At 50.8% G+C, this 21,614-nt stretch overlaps 1 long non-coding RNA gene across 3 annotated transcripts in view; it reads left to right on the top strand.

Annotated features, from left to right (window-relative positions):
* The window catches only part of LOC307193479, a 264,881-nt gene that overhangs the window by 110,023 nt on the left and 133,244 nt on the right, over positions 1 to 21,614 (top strand). For 2 of the 3 annotated variants that reach the window (XR_013830335.1, XR_013830336.1), the window contains exons 2-3: positions 13,843 to 13,916; positions 17,693 to 18,010. This is a non-coding gene — a long non-coding RNA (uncharacterized lncRNA). The remainder of the gene's footprint in view (positions 1 to 13,842; positions 13,917 to 17,692; positions 18,011 to 21,614) is intronic. The other variant, XR_013830334.1, reaches the window with a different exon arrangement.

Raw genomic sequence — 21,614 nt, 5'->3', positions numbered from 1 at the left:
TGGAGAGTGTGGTCTGACTTTATGGTGGAGTCCCGGGAGCATCTCCCCTAAAGCTGTGTTAGCAATGGAGAGTGTGGTCTGACTTTATGGTGGAGAAGGCTGGCTGGTCACCTGGTCAGGTGACCAAGGGTAAAAATCCCACAGGCGAGACATGTCGGCCCAGTGTGCCCCAGTGGTGGTGCTCCGGGCCTGAAGTCATCCCTGAGGTGCCTGGTCTGAGGGCGTGGCCTGAGACTGGTCCTGAGACAAGATTGGGCTGCCCAGCTGAGGGTCAGCTACAGAATGAACGGTTGTGCTCTTACGCTTGTCCAGGACACAGGAGACAAAGAACGCCTTCGTAACTTTCATATTGAAGGAGACTAAATGCAAGGCATGATCCTGGATTGGGTTTTGGACCAGAAAGAAAAAGGTGACATTGATGGGACTGTTGGTGGGATCTGAATGGGGATTCTGGTTTGGACGGTAGTGTTGAATCAGAGCCGATTTCCTGATGTGGACGATGGTATTGTGATTATGTGGAAGAGTGCCTTTGTTTTTGAGAACTACACTCTGGAAAATACACCTGGAGTATATAGGAGTGATGGGGCATCAGGGTTACAACTTGCTCTCAAATAGTTCAGAAAAGAAGTAATGGGGATGAAAGAGAGAGAGAGAGAAAGCAAATGGGGCAAAATTGGGAATCTGGGTGAAGGAGATATGGAAGTTCTTTGTACTGTTCTTGCATATTTTCTGTAAATATGCGGCATTATTAAAAACAAAAAAGGAAATCAACGAGCCTCTCCCTCGCACCCCAGTCCAAACCAAACCAAGAAAGCAAAGCGCCTTCTCAGCAGGTCATCTAGTGCCGCCTCTTTGTCACTAGAAAGATTTCCAGAGAGGAACCTTTAATATAGTTCTTACTTGTATTACTTAAAAGTTCTTGTCATTTAAAAATGTCTCTTATTTAAACTCTCTGGAGGAAAAGTTTCTCTTGAATATTCTCAGAATCAAGAGAGTATTGGGAATCTTATTACCTCAAATATACTGTCATTCAGGTTGTTTTTACTATTAAAAACCCCCTGGGAACCGGGAGTGACAGATCACCTGTTCACGTCCTGTGAGCGCACCGAGCCCTCATGCTTGACCTGCCACGAGCTTCTGGGGGGCCCAGGAAGGATCAGGCCCCCCGCCCATCCCCGGGACTTGTGTTAATGAGCAGTGATCACTAGACAGAGGCCACAGCCTCCCGGCTGTTAAGGTTCTGTGGTCCAGCCCAGAGGCATCACTGAAGCAGTTGTTTTGAGACGTGTCAAGATGGAATGGGGGGCATTCTAATTTAAGAATAACCCCTTGCCTCTCAGACATAGGGGTGTGTGTGTGTGTGTGTGTCTACCTTTACTTATACCTGCACACACACCCACGCGTGCACACCTGTGACTTAGAACACGACATCCCCACACTCTGGATGTGCTCAGTATCTGCCCGCCTCTCTCTGTTCCCACGTTTTCATGCTGTCTTCTGTAGAGCCAGGACAGGCAAGTTTGTAAACTACATTGCCCAGAGTCCCTTGTCATTTCTGTGTCAGCCAGTGGCAGGCACTGTCAGGGGATTGGCAGGAGACAGGAGTGGCCCCGTTTCCTCTGGAAGTGGCAGCGGCAGCAATGGTAGCAAAGTTTGGCCTCGTGGTCCCTGCTCAGGTGGCCTGGTTTCCACACCGTGGCAGCAGAGGGTCTGCGGCAGCCGCAGGAGAATGGAGGGCCCGGCCTCCTGCAGAGTAACGCTGGTGCCAGCAGCCTGGGGGCAGCCCCGGGGGGCGGGGTGGAGGCAATTCCAGTGTGGCGGCAGATTCCTATCATTATTTAATCTCTGGATAATCTTCCTGCCCCCCTTTTCCCAGCCCTTCCAATGATTTGTGACCTACTCCCTGTATTAAATCCCTCTGGTTTGAAACACGTAGGGTGGTCTCTGATTCCGCAGATTTTGAAGAATAGTTGGGAAATCCAGGGGGGTTTCTTGTCTGACACCTTGGCGATTGCCAAAGAGTCTGTGGTTATAGAAGCCAAGACAGGAAAAGAAATGGCCCGTTCCTGTGCTTCGTTTTGAAACAGAACTTCACGGACACGCAGAGAAGGTCTACGGCATTTGTTTCCAGTATTTTCTGTCCTTAAGACATTCGATGCAATTAACACTTTTGTTTCTGTTGTCTCCCAACTTTGTCTTTCCTGCCAGTCTCACAGCAGAGTTGGTCACCTCTCATGATACTAACAGGGCCGCCATCACCGTATTTCCTTTTGAGTCCTTCCTCTGGTTTATACTTTGGGGTTCAATACTTTATCTCTCCTGAACTTTGCTCTTTCATTGGGTTGCTCACTCTTTCATATTTAGCCATCCATTCAACCGAAACAAAAGTTGTTTTTCACCGAGCACCTACTCTCTCAGGCACTGTACTAGAATCTGGAGTTACAGGGGACCATACAGATGCGGGCCTCCCATTTAGTGGGGCCGACGGGCTAGTAGCTCAGCAGTTTCTATGTGGAGAGAGAACTGCTGCAACCAGAGCCACAATGGACCCTCTCTTACCCTTTCGGTAAAAATCACACTCTCGATATTCCCCCAGTTATATGTGTGTGGGTCCCCATGATACCTATACCTGGTAAAAGGAAGCACTGGCCTGGCCTGATGTAGAACGTGATTCAGTAAATGATGGACGTAGTTAAAATGAAAATAAATAAAATCTGGACACAATAGTTTTTCAGAAGGGTATGAGCGTCTGGGACTAACGGGCAACCCAGGAGAAGGAAGCTCTCAGGAGCCTTCTGGTGGCCACGGAGGTCCACAGATCAGGAGCTCACCCTCCTGCCCCAAGCACGCTTGCTCTGTGATCCATTCTCTACAGCATCGCTGCCTCGGGAAGGAGACCCCGATGTGTGGCCTAAGTCTGCCCTCAAGGTGTCTGCAGTCCCTGTGGTGGCTCTTCCAGAATCTTCTCTCCTCTTCCGTTCAGAGCCCAGCGTCTCAGGCTCCGAATGCCACGTGTGCTGGAAAAAAATCTGCATTTTCCCGGAAAGGGGGTTAGGTCATTCAGTGCTAGCTTCTGAAGTTGGCGAGTAAAGGAGAAACCTTAGCGCTCCCCTTAAGTTGTCCCCAAGGATGCTGCCTTTCACTCAGGCAATGACCAGCCTGGAAGGGACCCGGGCTGGAGGGGCAGCGGCTCTCCTGTCCCATTTTCCTCTAGTGCCCGGAATTGCTGGTGCTATTTTTAAATTGTTTATATCTCTCTTTAAAACACTCTTTTGGCCAAGCCCTGCTGGGTAACTCAAATGTGCATGGACACAAGTCCGCTGACTATATTTGTTGTTATTTGTTTTCCTTTTCTTATGATTTCTTGTATCGTGGGGTCTCACCACGTGCATTTTTAACTTATTTAAAATTAACTTTACCTGTGACCCAGCTGCTCCCTACCTCCCAATACTCATCCTCCCACAAGAAGAGAGAGACAAGGATGAAGTAGTGCGGGGTGCAGGTGATTCGGCCTGCATGCCAGCTCAGTCGCGGGTAAGAGCTGTCCCTCTGCTGTGTCCAATCCTTCTGTCCAGGGAGGGATGTTGACAAGGAAGCAGCCTGTCCTCGTCCATTGTGCTAACCTGTGCGGGGCTGGGGCCTCTGGACTCCGTCTTGGAGGCTTAAGGGAGGTGGCTGATTTCTGAATTGCAGCAGAGAGTGTAGGAGCTGGCCGAGGTAAGAAGAGAGGGCGTGAGGAAGGCCTCCCAGGCAAAGGCCTTTTGAAAATACTGTGAGCCCTCTGTATCCAAGTTTTCAACCAACTGCAGATACAGAGGGCCAACTGTACGGTGCCGTTTTATGAAAGGGACTCGAGCATCCACAAGATTTTGGTATCTGCTGCGGTCTTGGAATGAATTCCCTGCGGGCAGGAGGGCTGACTGTATACAGGACTCCAGGCGAGAGCCCAGGGCACTTGCCAAAGCTCTGTAATAAGTCTTGGTCCCTGGGGAGGGGAGGGTAAGTTTGGAGGAAGTAAGCAGGGTCTATGGGACACACTAAGGCACTTGGAGAGCATCGAGAGATTTTAAGGAGGGGTCTTGTTCAACTAGGCTTGTATTTTAGAGAGAAGACATCCCAGCGGTCAGCCCTCCCCAGTAGGGGAATTACCCTGCAGGGCAGCAGGTGAATTAGGACCCTCTCACAGTAATTCAGTTGGGATGACAGGTGATGGTAGCTTAGGATGGAGGCACTGGAATCTGTGTGCAGGAGTTTCAGAGTTTTTCTAAATTTAGTTTTGATGCTTTCAGTCTTGGAAAGGTCTTTTAATTTTCCTCGGACACTCACTTTTTTCAGTATAAAAGAATCAGACACGTGTGGGTCATTCCACTCCCCCAAAAGAAGTGGGTTTACAATTTTTAGAAAACTGGTGCCTGGCAGCCAGCTGTACGCAGATAAAATATCTCTGAAGAGTGAGTTGTCGGTGCTTTGACTCTCAAAACCTATTCTAAAAAGTTAAGAATAGGAAACAGCCTTGGGCTCAAATACCATGTGAAATGAAGCAGCGTGTTTGTTGAATGACTATCTTGCCCCCAGAAATAAATCCTTGTGGGGAGTACAGGATGAAAATAAAAGTAAATGAGGCCTGATTCCTGCCCTGCGCAATTTGTAATGAAGTTGGATAATGAAATGACACACATGGGACTATTAATTATGTAGTTAAGTGTTAGGGATACTGTTACTGGCTTGAAATGAAGTACTGCTTTATGGCCAGCAGAGAGATGAGTAGCTCGGAGTTGCTTGGAGGAGGTGGGCTTGGAGTAGTTGGAAGGGCTGCAAAGAGAGAGAAGACAGATGGGCAGGCAGAGGCCACACAGGGCTGGGCGTGAGGGGACCGTCCTGCGGGCCCTGGACCACGCCAGCGTTCACTCCAAATAGAGCTGCAGTGCACAGAGATTCACAACGACTGCAAGCTCAGTGGAGCCCCAAGTCCCTCTTCTTAAGCCAAGAGCTTACTATTTTGAGTGATGAATCTGTGTCCTTCTTGAAGTGTTTAATTCTCCTGGGCCCAGCGTTTGGACAGGAAATGCAGCCCTGGTCTTGGCATGGTTTCACAGAGAAAGGGAGGCTTGTGTGGGGTTACCCTGTCCCACAAGGAGGAAGAGCCCCTCTTCCCATCCTTATGTGCATCCGGAGCCACTAAAAAGGGGATCAGCCCATCCTTTTCCCAGGAGCTGTGCTGCTTCCAGACAGGCTGAGGGATTTTTTTTTTTTTTTTTTTTTTTAGGCTGAGGGATTTTAAGGAGGAATGGATTTATTTCCCCTTTTCCCAGCTCTCTCCACTCAAGGGGCAGCAGCGTGTGGAGTGGGATTTCCTTATGGAGTTGGAGGACAGCATGAGATGTAGTTATTGCCTTTATTGGGTCACTTGTCTCTTCCTAAGTATAAAACCATGAATTCCTTGCAGCTTAGAAAACAAATTTTTAAACGCACTTTGATCGGTCCGAATGTCTAACTGACTGTCACATGGGGCCCTGGAAAGGGCCGTGTGATGGCCGAAACCTGGAAACTCTACTTGGCGTGGGACTGCGAGCCCAGAAATGAAGCGCATCCTTGGTTTTAATCGCGAAGCCTTGTCAGAACCCTCGCTGTGAAGGCGTCAGCCAAGCGGACACGCCCTTCCCCAGGGTCTCAGGCTTGTCAGAAATTGAGAAGATCTTTGATATTTAATAAAACTGCCTTCCGTTTGTCTCCTTTGCAAACAAATCAGAATAAGCCCAAATCTCTGCCCTTGACTTGCCCATCGAATGCGTGTGTTAGTCAGGATGGGTTGGGTTACTGCGGTCAGCAACACCCCTCCCTCCCCAAGTCTCAGTGGCGTAAAACCCAAAAGGTTTCCTTCTCTTTCTCAGTACACATGGAGTAGTGAGTGGGTCGGGGCCCTTCTCCGCGCCAGCCTCAGCCCAGGAGTGGGGCAGCCAGACCAAGTACCATCCCCAGGTCTGCTGGTCCCCAGGCCAGATGTAAAGAGGTGACTGGTGAGTCACCACTGCTTTCTAGAGCTCCTGTCAGGACACATATCACCTCCGTGTGCACTGCTGTGATCTCGGCCAGACCCCAGGCCACTTGTAACTCTAAAGGGGCAGGAGAGGCGGTCCACGGCGTAAGGAGAGCTGGAAATTCGGTGACTCCCAAACCCTGTGACCTCTGAAGGGTGGGGATGTAGTGATGATGTGGCCTGGCCTCATGGCCTGGAAGCCTGCAGGACAGTGATTTTCTCTCGTTAGCTCTTGCTTGTAGGCAAATCATGTAAGTTCGAAGAGATCTCATCTCCTTATCCTTTAAGCAGGAAATGGGTAGGAAGGGATGGAGAAGGGAGAGGAATAATCACACCTGTTCGACCTCCCAAGTAGGAATGCTGTGTGCATGAAAATGAGGCATCGCCAGTGAAAGTGAGATGGGAAGGAAAGGGATTAGAAGTATTTTAATGTTGTGCGGAGAAAGAAGCCCCCAGGGAACTGCAGCCCGGAGGTGGTCCTCGTGTGTGTCTTAGGGTGAGGGTGTGTGTCTTAGGGCAAGGGTGTGTGTCTTAGGGTACGGGTGTGTGTCTTAGGGTAAGGGTGTATGTCTTAGGGTACGGGTGTGTGTCTTAGGGTAAGGGTGTGTGTCTTAGGGTAAGGGTGTGTGTCTTAGGGTACGGGTGTGTGTCTTAGGGCAAGGGTGTGTGTCTTAGGGTACGGGTGTGTGTCTTAGGGTAAGGGTGTGTGTCTTAGGGTACGGGTGTGTGTCTTAGGGTAAGGGTGTGTGTCTTAGGGTACGGGTGTGTGTCTTAGGGTACGGGTGTGTATCTTAGGGTAAGGGTGTGTGTCTTAGGGCAAGCGTGTGTGTCTTAGGGCAAGGGTGTGTGTCTTAGGGTACGGGTGTGTGTCTTAGGGCAAGGGCAGTTGTGTGTCTTAGGGTAAGGGTGTATGTCTTAGGGTACGGGTGTGTGTCTTAGGGTAAGAGTGTGTGTCTTAGCGTACGGGTGTGTGTCTTAGGGTAAGGGTGTGTGTCTTAGGGCAAGGGTGTGTGTCTTAGGGCAAGGGTGTGTGTCTTAGGGCAAGGGTGTGTGTCTTAGGGTACGGGTGTGTGTCTTAGGGTAAGGGTGTATGTCTTAGGGTACGGGTGTGTGTCTTAGGGTAAGGGTGTGTGTCTTAGGGTACGGGTGTGTGTCTTAGGGTACGGGTGTGTGTCTTAGGGCAAGGGCAGTTATGTGTCTTAGGGTAAGGTTGCAGGTCGCAGAAAGTCCAAAATAGCTGTGGCTTACATAGTCTGGACATTGGTTTCTCAGATACAAAGCTGAGGGGCACGTGGTCCAGGGTGGGTGCAACCACTCCCAGATTCTCCAGATTCTCGGTGTTCTGGCTCCCCCCACCTTGCTTCCTTGCCATTCTCCAAGCGTCTCCCTGTTTCAGCCCAAGTGCTCTGGAAACCAGAGCTTGAGGCCAAAGCGCAAACGCATCAGCACTTCAGTGGCAGTGTGACCCCAGGAAGCGAGGGGGAAGTGAGGCCAAGGAGGAGGGAGGGAGACACGAAGAGCCGGTGGTCGCAGATGCGGCCAGTGGTTTCGTTCCCCTGTGTGTGTGTGTGGGGGGTGGGGTGGGGGGTGGTCTCCAGAAGGGCCCCTTGGGGCTTGGACCAGAGGAGGAGGGGAGAAGAATCTGTCTGCTCAGCCCCCATTGGTCCACGTGGGCTTCACAGGGCATCAGGACCCCACCTTCCAGGGGGGCACTGTCTGCCTCTCCTGCTCGGGAAAGTCAGAGCCCAGGACAGCAGCAGAAGCTTCCACAGCTGAACCAGGGCACAGGGGGCGGCTGGTGAGTGAGCAGCGGCCAGCCGGGCTGTCGACTCACACGTCTCCATCTGCAGCCCAACGGCCCGGCCAGGCGAGTCAGTGGACCTGGAGAGCAGGTCCCCCGGTGTCTGCTCATCAGCAGCAAGGGGGAAGCCGTAGGGCAGGTGAGGGGCCTCTGACGAGGTCTGGAGCAGCGTGTAGAACCAGGAACACCTGCTACAATGGGCCTGACCCCGCCAAGCAGCGGAAATGTCGTGCACTATGACCTCGCCCACAAGGGGGGATGGAACTCAATGAACCTCTCTTAAAAAAATCGAAACCCTCTGTGGTGTGCAAGAGTGCGGTGGGTGTCAGGTGACCCTCTCAGAGGATCGTTAGTGGCAAAGAGCAGAGAAACCATGGCTGAGCAAATCTTGAGAGGTGTACAGACTGACGTGTTTCATAGGCCAGAATGGCTGCATGGGCCCCAGCCATCACGTCTGCATACCTCCTACCAAGGAAAATGAAGAAGAAAGTTTGTACACGACCTCCTTGCTGGCCTCCCTTTGGCCATAACTTAGTCCTAGCACCACACTGAGATATGAAGCATCATCGTCATCCTGGGTGGTCTTCTGCCCAGTTGAAAACTGGCAGATGTGGGTAGAACATAACACTGGGACCGACCGGCACTTTGTGCCACAGCAGCCAAGGTTGAGGGGCTCTGAGCTGGCACAGCAGTGTCCCCACTGTGTGTCCTTATTGCAGAGGGGTACAAGAGGGATGGGGGAGGGGGGTGCATGAATGGGGGGCACCCGGGGGAAGGCAGATGTGCAGGAAGGACAAGGGAGGAGTGGGGAAGTGAGAAAGGGGTGAATGCAGATACAGAAAGAGGGGCAAGAGGCTCCCCCCAACTCCCAGCCTGGGCTCTCAGTTTCCATGGAAACCACAGACTTTCTGATGGCAAGAGAGGAAAATGAGTGTGAGGGTGGGTTCTTTCTGGCCAGGGCTGCACAGACCTCACACTGACCTTGACCTCATCAGCCCAGCAACCCCTGCCCTGAAACCCAGCCAGGCAGATACCCACCCACACCTACCTTCTGCCTCACTGCCCTCACACACTCTCAGACTAAGAAGTCAGGCAGATTCCTCCCAGGGTTGCCTGGTGGGGATTTACCCCATCAGCCTGATGTCAACTCGGGATCCTCTGTGCCCCCCCACTGCACCCCGAAATGGCCCTTCCTGTGTCTAAGAGGCTTCTGGGGAGAAAGACCAAAGGAGTATCGGTCTGCTGGAAATTAAGGCCGAACTAAGAATCCCCACCCGTCTCGGGCCATTAGGTCTCCTAGGGGAGCAGGACCTTCAGAGACACGGTTCCATCTGGGGGGCCGGCTTTGGCCTCCCCCACGTGCATCACGACCGAGCAGCCTGTGAAGAGAAGCCCCCTGCCCACCTGGCAGTTCCTGACCTGAAACTTCCCCAGACCTGCCTGAACAGAAACCGCCCCGTTTCCCAGCCAGCGCAGCCTCTGCTGGTCTCGCTGCACCCTCCTTCAGCCCCAGGAGGAGCCCCGCAGGACGCTCTCGCAATAGAAGCATCCACTCAGCCCCGGGCCTGCGTCGTGGGGTGTGTCCGGCACCAGGAAAGTTTTCTGCACTTTCTGGGTTCCCCGCCTGAGGCAGTGGGAATCAGGGAGGGGCTTGGAGACCTGTGAGCAGGAAGTGACTTTAGATATCAAATCGTGGAATCATCGCGGGGCCGCCCGCCAGCTCAGCTCCCGGAGGGCGGGGCGGGCAATGTGATGAGAAGGGGTTCGGACAGGCTCCCGCGGCTACTGTGCAGCCTCCGTGGGCAACAGCCTCTCTGAGCCTCGGTTTCCACGTCTGTAAAAGGAGGATGACGTAGACCTGACTGTGTTGGAGGGGAGGCCCTGGCTCGTCCTGAGTAACGTCTGCTTCCTTACGGCCCCTCGGCCCGACTCCATGCAGGCAGCTTGCAGGTTCCGCCATCGAATGCGGACGGAACCCAGCAACGCCGGGCACGTGCTTTCCTGGAGCCCCGGCCCGCGAGCGCGGCCGGCGGGCAGGACCACAGGCCTTCCAGGTGCTCAGTGGGGCCGGCGGCTGCCAGTGTCCTGTTTGTCCACGTGGACGACAAGCCCCAGCGGGCGTGCGTGCTGGACACGAGGAGGGGCCTGGCGCAGCTGTCCTCACCGTCGGCCCCCCGTCACCTCCGGGAGCTGCAGCTCCTCTACAGATGGTGGGGGACCCCCGGCTGGTGCCCGGAAGGCGGCCCGCAGCCCTTAGGCTGCCAGGTTCCGCAGTGGACGGAAAGGGCTGCGCTGAACCCACCCCCATCTCAGCAGGACGCCTTAGTCACAGCTCCGCCACGCCCCGATCCCCAGCCACCCCCTTCCTGGGCATCCCCTCAAATCTTTTCCCTTTAAATTTTTCCTAAAGAATAATATCCCTCGACCGTTTCCCGCAGCAGAGAAGGAGTTCATGGCCCGTGGAAGGGGCATCCTGAGGCTGCAGGTAGTGACGATGGCTCTGTCGCCAGCTTGCTGGTGACCCTGAGGACCTCGCACGGCCTCCTGGGGTGGCTCCCTGATTCATTCCAGGTGGCGGCAGCCAGGGGTGTGCGTGAAGCAGTGGCCTTGGGCGCGGGGCGGGGAGGGGGCCGGGGAGCTGGGCGGTGCCCTGCAGGGAGGGCCGGGTGAAGGGTTTACAGAGGGGCGACTGGGGTGACGAGACAGTGAGGTCACGCCGTGCCAGGTGGGTCGGGGCTGGGGCAGGAGGCTGCGGCTGAGTCAGCATGCTGGACGAGGAGCGGACGGGCCCCAAGGGCTGCGAGACGCGGGGAGGGGCTCTGCGGTCGAGTCCCGGCCGCCCAGACCTGGCTGGTCGCGTCTGTGTGGTGCGTGCGCGGCCGCAGCCTGAGCCATGGCCGGCCTCGGCGCGCACTCCCGTCGCCACCCGCCTGCGTGACACGCCTCATCCCACAGTGTTCAGGTGGATAAACTGAGGCAGGAGCCGCCCGAGGCCGAGGGGGGAGGAAGGTGGGGCTGTAACTCCCCCTGCTTGTCCATTCATTCGTTCACATCCGGCCCTGTGGTTGGCTGGTTCCTGGCGGCAGCCGTGCGCTGATGCTTTCTGAGTTCCTCTTCTGACCCTTCCTGGCCTCCCCCATCGTGCTCCAACCCCTCCAGGCCCTACCACATCCTTGCTGCGCCGCCCCGGCCGCAGCCACACACTGGTGCCTTTGTGCCGTTTATCTTGCGAGACCGGGGGCATCAAATGGCCTCTTTCCCTTTCTCTGCCCCGGAGAGCAGGGGTCTCCCACGTGTCGTGACTGAGCACAGCCCAGCTGTCTAAACCGAGGACGGGATTGAAGGCAGCAGGCCTGGGGGTGGAGGACAGGCCACAGCAAGCCCCCCTCCGCCCCATCCCGCCAACGCCCAGGGTCTCGGCGCTCACAGGCGTCAGAGGGGAAGTGATGTTCCCCTGTTCCAATCTCTTTTTCCTGTTTTACTAGTTGAATCTTGAGGCTGGACAGGACCGGAAAACTTGAAATGTTCACTTCTGCTTTTAAAATGGAAAACCCAACAGAAACCATTGTCCAGCGAACTCCCAGCCAATAAGAGAGCAGAGCCAGGGGCCTGGGCCCAAGTCCCCGCCTGGCCACCAACAGGCTGAGTGGACACGGTCAGGTCACCGCATCTTTCACGGCCTTGGTTTCCACACTTGTAAATTAGTCGGGGTGGAGGATGTTTCTCCAAGGCTTCTCTGGTTTTCAACATGATGATATTGAGTCCCAGAAACATTACTGTGAGCAAGTAATATGGTTGTAAAGTCAATTACCAAAAAAAGGGGCAACTATTCTGATTTTTTTTTAATGCGTTTTATTTTTGAAGGTGATTTGGAAAATGCAGTTGTCCCAAAGGGGAGGAGTATTTTCTTGTGCCATAAAAGGGATCGGGGCTGGTGTGGTTTAAACTCATATTTATATTTCAGGTCGAATTGGAAACTCGCTTCCCCCTTTAAGCACTGGAGGGAATTAGTCACACTTCCTTGTGGAAGTGGAGGACAGATCCTCTGTGCTACTCAAAGCGTCCTTCAAAAAGTTCTGGGAACAAGCACTGCTGTGTGTATCTGTGAGAGAGAGACAGAGACGGAGAGACAGAGAGAAATGGAGAGGCAGAGAGAGGGACAGAGAGAGAGGCTGGAGAGGGAGAAGGTGTGTGGATGGGGAAGAAGCAACAAAATGGTTCGGACACAGGCACTGACCTGAAGGGTTTGATCACCAGCAGGAGGGCCTAACACGCCGACAAATATAACAAAAATACAGAGTAGACTGGGGCTACAAACAAAGGGTCCTGGGGAGAATAATGGAAAGGGTGGTTAATTCTTGCTGGAAGGATCCATGGAAGACTTCCCGGAGGAGGTGGCATCGGCATGTGAGTTTTCTCTTAAGGGTGAGCTGTATACGTGTGGGTAAAGGGACTAGGGAGGCATCTGGGCAGAGGAAACAGCAGCTGCAGAGGTTGGCTGCTGGCTGCTCTCTCCCTCTCCAAGCCCTGGGGCTCCAGCCCTGGCCCTCTTCACGCTACCACCCGTTTTTTCCTGGGTGGGGCAAGATGCACAGCAGGTCAGCGCCCTGGTGCTGGGCTGGGGCTCCTCCTCCTCTCTCGGGGCGGCACAGGGCACCTTGTCAGCAGTCTGCAGGCAGCGATGGGAGGGCTTTCACTTTGCTGAGCAAAATCTTTTCTTAGAATCACAGTTGATTCTTGCAAACTTTTCCTGTCACATAAAAGCCAAGAAGCCAGTTTTCTGAATGGCAGAAGAGGAATGTCTGAGGAAGGATGTTGTATTATTGCTGAGACTCTTTCCATCTCCATGTCCCTTTATAATTGGAATGTAGAGGGGATGGGTAAGGATGAGACCATGGAACGGCTGTGAGCAAAGCCACGTCCTTGAGTGGACAAACGTTTTCACCAATGGTGAACTCTGCATCCCTGCAGCTCTTATCTGTTCATCCAGCTTCCAGGGTCTCTTTGACCAGGCTCAGTGCTGTGAGTTTTGAAGGACAGGGTGGGGAGAGGGTGAGGATTCCAAGGAGGAACAAAGTGAATTCTCTTCCTTTCAGAGTTGCAAAGGAAAGATTATACAACGACCCAGGCTGTTCTGAGATGTGGTGAGAAAGTCCTGTGTTCTGGGGACTTGAGGAGGCGTTCTTTGTGCCTGGTGTGGAGGGTCAATACTTCACCCCCAGTGACAGGCAAGAAGGACATTCAATACAGCTAAGGAGCAGAAGCCCCAGGTCCTAGAGTGTAGCTGCTGATTGCTCCGCCTCTCTGGACCAAGCAGAGCTCCGGCTGCTACACTTTCTTAGCTGGAAAGGAACACGTGTTCTGCTCAGAACGGATGCTCTAAATCTATTACTACTGTGTCTGCGAGCTTTTATTTTTCTAAATTAATATGCATTAAATGCATCTTAACTATAGTGTTTGAGTGTTAGTAAGCCTTAAATGCATAGAACTGAACACATTTTTATTTTATTTTATTTTTTTAAAATTTATTTATTTTTGGCTGCATCAGGTCTTTGTTGCTGCGCGTGGGCTTTCTCTAGTTGCGGCGAGTGGGGGCTACTCTTCATTGCGGTGCACAGGCTTCTCATGGCGGTGGCTTCTCTTGTTGCGAAGCACGGGCTCCAGGCACGCGGGCTTCAGTAGTTGTGGCACGTGGGCTCAGTAGTTGTGGCTCACGGGCTTTACAGCACAGGCTCAGTAGTTGTGGCGCATGGGCCTAGTTGCGCCGTGGCATGTGGGATCTTCCCGGACCAGGGCTTGAACCCATGTTGCCTGCATTGGCAGGAGGATTCTTAACCACTGAGCCACCAGGGAAGCCCTGAGCACATTTTTAAAAATTAGGTATAGTCACCGTGATTTTAGTGGCTGTTTATTGAGTAGGGATAAGGGAATTTGCATACTAGTTTTTCTAACTATTCTCAGTTGCTTTGATTTTTCCTCCCAACCTCCCGTGTCATCTCTGTAGGCTGTCTAGGGTGGAATACCTGGACTCGAAGGAAACATCTAGAAGAGCAGTGTGGGGATCCGGGCCTGCATATGGTGAGGAAAGCAGAGAAGCTGGGGGCAAGAAGGGGGCAGAGATGGGGAGGCAGTGAGCCTGGCAGGGCTGAGCTGAGCAGGGAGGGGCAGCCGGGAGATGGAGAGGAAGGGGTGAAATTAACTAGAGCAAACGTGCGCGGGAGGCACGGAAGAGGCACCCTGCGCGTTTCACACTTAGTCTTCATTTTTTTCCCGTGTAGAAATGAGACCAAAAGGGAAGACTCGTGGACACTTTCAGGCCAGATCAGCCCCCAAATGATGGCCTCTGGGAGGACCTTCTGTTGCTAGGGAGGCCTGATGGAGTAGTGATCCTAGGGTGGGTCCTAGGGTCTGCCCTCCTGGGAGCAAATCCTGCCATTCCTCCTGCTGGCTGTGTGACCTTGGGAATTGATCTCACTTCTCAGCACTTTAGTTTCCTCTCCTGTAAAAGGCTCAGTAAGACCTCCTGTCCCATAAGATGCTGTGAGGACCATGAGAGATTGAGCTCATCCAGAGTCTAGAATAGTGCCTGCTGCACACAGGCTAGTGAGCACCACTGACGTCCTGTGACTCGTCCATCTCACCTTCCCCATGGATACCCTGAAACACGCTGTGTGGTCTCAGCCCAATTTCCGGTTATAAAACAACCGGGTAAGGTCGCTTCTTGTGTTTGTGTCTGTTAGGCTGTTTTCAGCTGCAAATAATAAAAAATGGCTTCTCTCATAAGAATGTCTATTTTTGTTTAACAGTAAGTTCAGTGGTAGATGTCCATCCAGATGTTTCTGTATCTCCCAGACTTTCTGCTTGATTTTGAGCCACGAAGGTGAGCCAGTTGGCCAAGGTTGAGCAGAGAACAGAGAGATGGTCAAAACCAAATAGGTACATTTATGAGGTGTGGCCACAAGAGAGAGGAACCACATTTTAAAAACGAAACAGTTCAGGGCATAGGTTTCCACGTGAGCGTTGTCCTTTGAGGTGGTCACCTTGGGAAGCAGGGTTCTCCTTCCAATGTGCTGTGTTGCTCAAATGTTTTCAAACTCTTCTACTGGAATCTTCCTCAGAGGTAAGTTATTGAGACAGGCTGGGACCTGGGACCTGGGACCATTTGCTGTAGTGCTTGCATCTGGACACACGTCTCCTCCAGCAGCAGAATACAAAGAAACTATGAAGGACTAAAAACAACTGCATGCATGAACAGTTGGGCCAAGTTATGAACAACAAGATACAGAAAGGCCAAGACCCAACTGCCGCTTCTCAGGTGCCAGGGGAGAAAGCAGGGGCCTGCGCATAATCCCGCACACGTCACCACCAAGGGGGCGGGCAGGCCACCTAAGCCACGCCCCCAGCCCCACCCACTGCCGCCCCCAGCCACGCCCCATTTAAGCGACCAGCGCCCCTCGGGTGCGAGCAAGGGAACCTGTTACTTGTTTTTGTTCCCTTCTGCTGCAGCGTGGAGTCCCAATAAAGCCTTGCCTGAATTTCTCGGCTGGCCTCTTATCAATTTCTACCTATTGGTAACATTACGAGTCACATACAAATGTTAATTTTAAAGCGAGGTCCCATATGGGGCCTCAATAGGCGTGACTTTTGACTTATGCATGAGGTTCTGGGTTGGACAGGCGTTTTGTGAGGAAGGAAATGACCACTTTTGTTTTTCAATGACCACAGCCCAGGGACTTTGCATGGTGGTCTCGCTCACCTCACCACGGCCCGAGCAGCTGGTACTATGCTCTCCAGTTTAGAGAGGAGGGAATGGAGGTTCCCTAAAATCACACAGAACAGAGCCATGCTTGAATCCTGTGTTGTGTGACTCCATCTTTACCTACTTGCTCCATAGGCAAGGTGGTCACCCCCAAGGGTTTGTAATTAGTGGGGCATATAGGAAATGCACAAAATACCACATGATGATACAGAATGTAACGAGTGTCCTGGGAAGGTATAAATGTTTTAATAAAAGAATTCAGAGTCAGGAGAGATTCGTTTTAGCTGAGAGCATCAGAGGGCTTCACGGAGGTGGGATAGAAAGTGTGGGCACAGCATGGGAAGGGGCGGGTTAAGAAGGGTGAGGGGCCTCGTGTGGGACACATGGCAGGTTGGGCAGGGGCAGTGGGAAAGGGCTGGGAGTGCAGTTGAAGCTGGTGTTTAGAGCAAAGACTGTCTATTGTATTTCATATTCATTGCAAAGCCCTTGAAGATTTCAACAAGGAAATAATATATTAAAATACGTTCTAGAGAGATTAACTTGACAGCGATGTCCAAGATAGATGGGGAAGAGATCTTGAGAGTAGGAAGACCATTTAGGAAGCTATTAAAATAGCCAAGACATGGTATAATGTTTCCAAGACATTTGGATTTTATGAACCAGCCAAGTTTCCCCCCACATTTTATTTTGCTAGGTAATGGCACAAACAAAAACAACCATCTCAGCCACTATTGTTTCATAAGTGAAAAGACATGTCATCCTCCATGAACAGAGAAGACATTATCTCTGTGTACATGACAGTCTTTCCCCAAAACGACATCAGGAACCTCCTATCAACATATGATCCCTCCTCCCAACACACACACACACACACACGCACGCGCGCGCGCACACACACACGCACGTGCGCAGACACACACACACACACACATACACGCACACACACACCTACCTGTTATTTTCCTCGTTTCATAACAGAAAGGTAAAAACTCGGTTTTGGAGGTGTCACTAGTGCTTCCCGCCGACTTCTAGGAGCGGCTGTCACAGAATATTGTGAGGTGCCTTCCTAACAGCCCTGTGGTCTGGGAATGAAGGAGCACACCCAGGGATCGCCGTTAACACCCACGACTCCACCTGGACTAGTCCAGATGCTGGCATCAGAGCTGGCCTGCTGGCGGGGCTGGGCCAACCTACCAGCTGGCCAGTGGGCCATCAAGCCTCTCTCTCCAGAACTTGAACAGAATGAGAGGCTGTGTTTAGATTGCAGAGCACATTAGGGGGTGGGATAATCACTTTGAAACATAAACAATCGAGGTAGAGAAACGCAGGAGAACAGGACAAAGGGAAAAGGCCAGGTGGCCCCAGAGGAGGAAAAGTGAGCTGGAACCGTATCCCCAAAGCCTTTTCAGATCTAACCTCGTTTCCCACGAGGCCCGGCTGCGTTTCCGTGTCTGTGTCAGTGACACGCCCTCGTGCCTCTGAAGAACCTCCTCAGGTTGACTGCTCATTTCTTTCTGGCAACCAAAGAGCCTTGGCTAGTACTGAAGTCAAGACAAAAACAATGATCATTGATGTAAATGAAAGGGACACAGGTAGAGAGAAGCAGAAAAGGAGCAGTGTGTAAAATCTGGTGAGGGATCGAACGTGGGCGTGAGAGGGACATCACGGATCACTCCGGGGTCTTGATCTGGGGAGAGGAGGCGTGTCAGAAACAGAGAACAGGAACACGCAGGGGAGTTGCTGGTGAGAGGTGAGTCGTGTTTCCGTGAGCTGAGTTTGAGGTGCTGGAGGGGCCTCTCATGCCACGGGGTCCCAAGCAGCGGGCGAGGGGAGCCTTGGCAAAGGGCCTCCTCCTCCTGCACCTCCTCATCAGGGAAAGAGACCTTTCTTGGAGGCGGGCCCTGGTCACAGGTAGAGCCCTGGACCCCGACTGCACAGGGGAGACACCCGCAGACAAGGAGCACCACCACCACACACCAGGGCCCTGGTGGCCACCGTGGGGGCTGGCATGGATGGGCATCGCAAAATGGGTCCCACGTGGGGAACGAGCATTAACGAATACCCATCTCAGAGGGCTTCGTTTTCTCCAGTGCAGCTCGGCATCCACCGGAGGAGCCTGTGTAGCCAGGGAGCAGCCTGAGGGCGACATCAGAACCTTCCCTTGGAGCCTTTCTGGAGGTGGGAGCAGGCTGAGTCACGGCTACCTGAACCTGTGCCAGGGTCACACGAGATGCTTCTCCACGTCACCCGGGCCTTCAGTCCTGCCAAGGCCATCAGAAAAGCACCGCTGGGCCTCGTTTCCTGCTGTGAAGCTGTTGGTAGAGCATCATCAAAAGAGCCTTTCCAATGGACCTTCCTTCCTGAAGGTCTAGTCCTGCTTGGTTCACGACCATCACAAAAGAGGCTCAAAGCGGTGAGCGCAGAGAACTTGGTATTTAGGCTGGGGTGAGGCTTCAGGGATGGAAGATGGGTCCCAGAAGCTCCACGTGCAAGACAGGATTATGATGGCGTAGGAGTGGCTGCAGGGATGGAGAGGTGAGGGCTGCACTGAGGGAGCTGGAAAGATCTGAGCAGTGAGTCTGACTGCAAGGTCGAGGTCAAGATGAAACCTTGAGAAGCGAATCACGGGCCCTTGAATTTGTCCTCTTCCATCAAACGAGGAGAGAGGCGGAAAGCACACCACTCTCGTCCAACGAACTCTTACGGAGCTTTTGCCATTAGCCAGACTCTGTTAGATGCTGAGGGTTCAGGAGAAGCTACAAAATACAGACCTTTATAAAGATAGTCATTGCCTTTTAGGCACTTTAAGATTCTCCCCGTCTCTTTACATCTCTGTGTGTCCCTTCCTCCTGAGCCGAGGGGCTCATCCTATGCCCAGTGCTTCATGTCCGTCATCTCGTTCAACTCTCTCCAACCTCCCTCCAAAGTAGGACGATTATCTTGTTTTACAGCTGGGACAACTGAAACCCAAAGAGGTGACAGGACTTAAATCGGGTCCCATAGCTAGATTCAAATGACAAAGCTGGTGCATTTTTCTTCTCCCTTATGCCTACTTATTTTTTTTTGATGTTTTAAACATTGTATTCATTTTTGTTTCTAATCAAGTAATATAAACAAGTATTTTAAAAGTCTAATGCTTCCTAGAGAACAAACGTATGGATACCAAGGTGGGAAGGGGCGTTGGGATGAATTGGGAGATTGGGATTGACATGTATACACTACTATGTATAAAATAGATAAACTCACGAGAACCTACTGTATAGCACGGGGAACTCTATGCTCTGTGGTGACCTAAATGGGAAGAAAATCCAAAAGAGAGGGGCTGTATGTACACGTATAGCTGATTCACTTTGCTATACAGCAGAAACTAACACAACATTGTAAAGCAACTATAGTCCAATAAAAATTAATTAAAAGAAAGGTAACGCTTCTAAGCTGGGTCATGAAAACAGTGTTGTCTGGTATACCTTCTGCCATCTCTTCCTGCTTTCCAGAGCCAATGGCTTTCAAATGTTGGCTACCTCAGTTCTAAAAAATAGACTAGTGGTGCTATTTTTTGATGTGCTAATTTTAGACATTATTTATGTCTTCCAGTCATGATGTTTTAGCTCTCTCTGTTGGACGCTGTCTGTCTGCCTCTTCCAGATGTATTCTTCTTAACCCTGGGTGTCCCCGGGGAGGCCGACCTTCGTGGATGAAGTGGACAGGCTCCCTTATCCTCTGGCTTCGTGTTGGGTCTGGTTAGTGGAGGCATCAGCAGGAGACTGGATTGGAGAGGGGATGGGGGGATGGGGTATTTATTCTCCGGAATGAGACCCCTCCTCCTCTTCTGGCATGCTTCCCTATCAGCTGCTCTCTGCGGTCTGATAATTGCTTCTCCCCTTGCCCTTGAACTATCAGGTCTGGAGGTGGCAATGACTCCCTGCTATTGTTAGCTCTGCTACTTCACTGTCTGTTTTCCTAAACCCTGTTCACACTTTTGTTCCTGTGTTGTATTTTAATACCATTTACCCCTACCCCACCCCCATATAATATATTGCTTTTGTTGTGAGTACAATGCTTGCATTATTAAACTATGTAAATATTGCTGACTGTATAGCTAAGTAGTGAATTACGATTACATTTTCTTTCCTGAACAGATTTTTGTTTTTCACTATGTTTAACTGCCTACTTTAAAAAAATGCCTTTGTTTTCTGTATATCTGCCTTTAATCCTTTTCACATGCTTCATCAGATCTGTTAAATGCCTTTAAATGTTGTCTTCCAAAGGCTCAGACAGTTTCAGTTCTCTGTATCTTTTTCTTGGAGGGTGGGATCTCCAAGAGAAAGATATCAGTCTCCATAATAAGTCAGTCTCCGTAATGAACAGAACTTGGTGCCATGCACTCTGAAATTAGAACCATAACCAACAAACTAACAAAGCGAGGAAAACAGGGGTTTAATGACCCAGGATCTCTTCACTGGTGGTGAAGATTTTACTCTCCTTGGCAAATATGGTGGCCACTTACAGATCCTAAGGGTGTTACTAAATACCATGATCTCTTTCAGATGTGTCTTATGCTCACTCCTTTCAAACAGCATATTTTACGTTTACTAACTTCTAGCAATAGGGTCTGCTTTCTCCTTTCTCGCTGAGGACCAAGGGTTTCATCTTCATTTCCCAATTATCTCAAGGTCTAGCTAACCCACAAGGCAATTTTTAGATGTACTTTTCTGTAAAAGAAAGTCAGGAGATTTTGTGTGTTCAAGAATTGGTGTGTAACAGGCCCCAATCTCTGACTGATTAACCCATTCTTCTTGCAATGTAGTTCTTATAAACCTAAGATCTCTATTTTGAAATTCTGAAACTGTGGTTTTATCCTTGACAACTTTTTCCTAGAGACCCTTCCCTGGAGCCCTCTGGCTACGTGCTGGGACTTTCTTTCAGCATCATCTGGTACTTCCCTTTTCCCCATCTGTGTTGGATTTCCTGTTTCCTAGCTATTTCTTGATTTACTCCCTTGTTTTGCTGGAGCATATCCTTTAGCAGCTTCGTAAGAAAGAATACATAGAAGGTAAATTTTCTTGTGTTCTTACATGTCTAAAAATGTATTTATCCTACTTTTTACTTTATTGGTAGTCGGACAAGTATAAAATCTTGGGTCACAAATTATTTTCCCACAAAAATGTGAAAGCATTGCTCCACGCGCTTCTAGCATCCAGTGTTGCTGGAGAGAAGTCTGAAGCCATTTGATCCCCATTGTTTGGTTTGTGATGTGTTCCCCTTCAGAATTTTCTTTTTAACCTGGTATTCTGAAATTTTATGACATATGACTTTGTTTGGGGTCATTTTTAATTTATTGTGCTGGGCATTCAGTGGTCTTTTTCAGTTTGGAGAATCTTAGCTTTCAGATATGGGAACTTTTCTTTCATAGTTAAAGTCTTGTAGAGTCTTATATATACATACATACATATGTACGTTTCTTTCCTTCCAATTTACATTTTGCCTCAGGAATTCCTACAGTTTTATTTGAAACTTGTGGATTCTCCTTACGTCTTTTATCTCTTTCCTCTGTCTCTCCTTCTGTTTTCTCGGAGATTTCTTTGACTTTATCTTCTAATTGTTTAATACAATTTTAATGATCATATTTCTTATTTTCTGGTTGTTTCATCTTAAAAGCACTTTGTTTTGGTTTTACATACTTAACATCCTCTCTCTTTTTCTAAGGAGATGATCAGTTAAAAAAATTTTTTTTTAATTATTTAAAAATTTTTCTTCTGTTTCCTGTATTGTCTGTTTTTTCGGGGTTCCTATTTTTGGTGTGTCTGTTTCAGTTTCTTGTACCTTGGAGACTGACTTCAAATGCCTTGAACCCTTAGCTGACTGGAGCCTCTGCGTTTTTCACGTTGGGCTTTTTAACTGGCGGGCATTCAAAGTCCAGTGAGTGGTGAGCTGGACATTTTTCTTGGGGACTCCCATATTTCAGTATCTAAAGGTTCTTTGTTTTGGTTTATCCAGAAAATAAATGTCCATATCTT

This window comes from Stenella coeruleoalba, assembly GCF_951394435.1.
Source record: "Stenella coeruleoalba genome assembly, chromosome: 10".
Lineage (NCBI taxonomy): Eukaryota > Metazoa > Chordata > Mammalia > Artiodactyla > Delphinidae > Stenella > Stenella coeruleoalba.
This window is presented reverse-complemented; position numbering and strand designations above follow the sequence as displayed.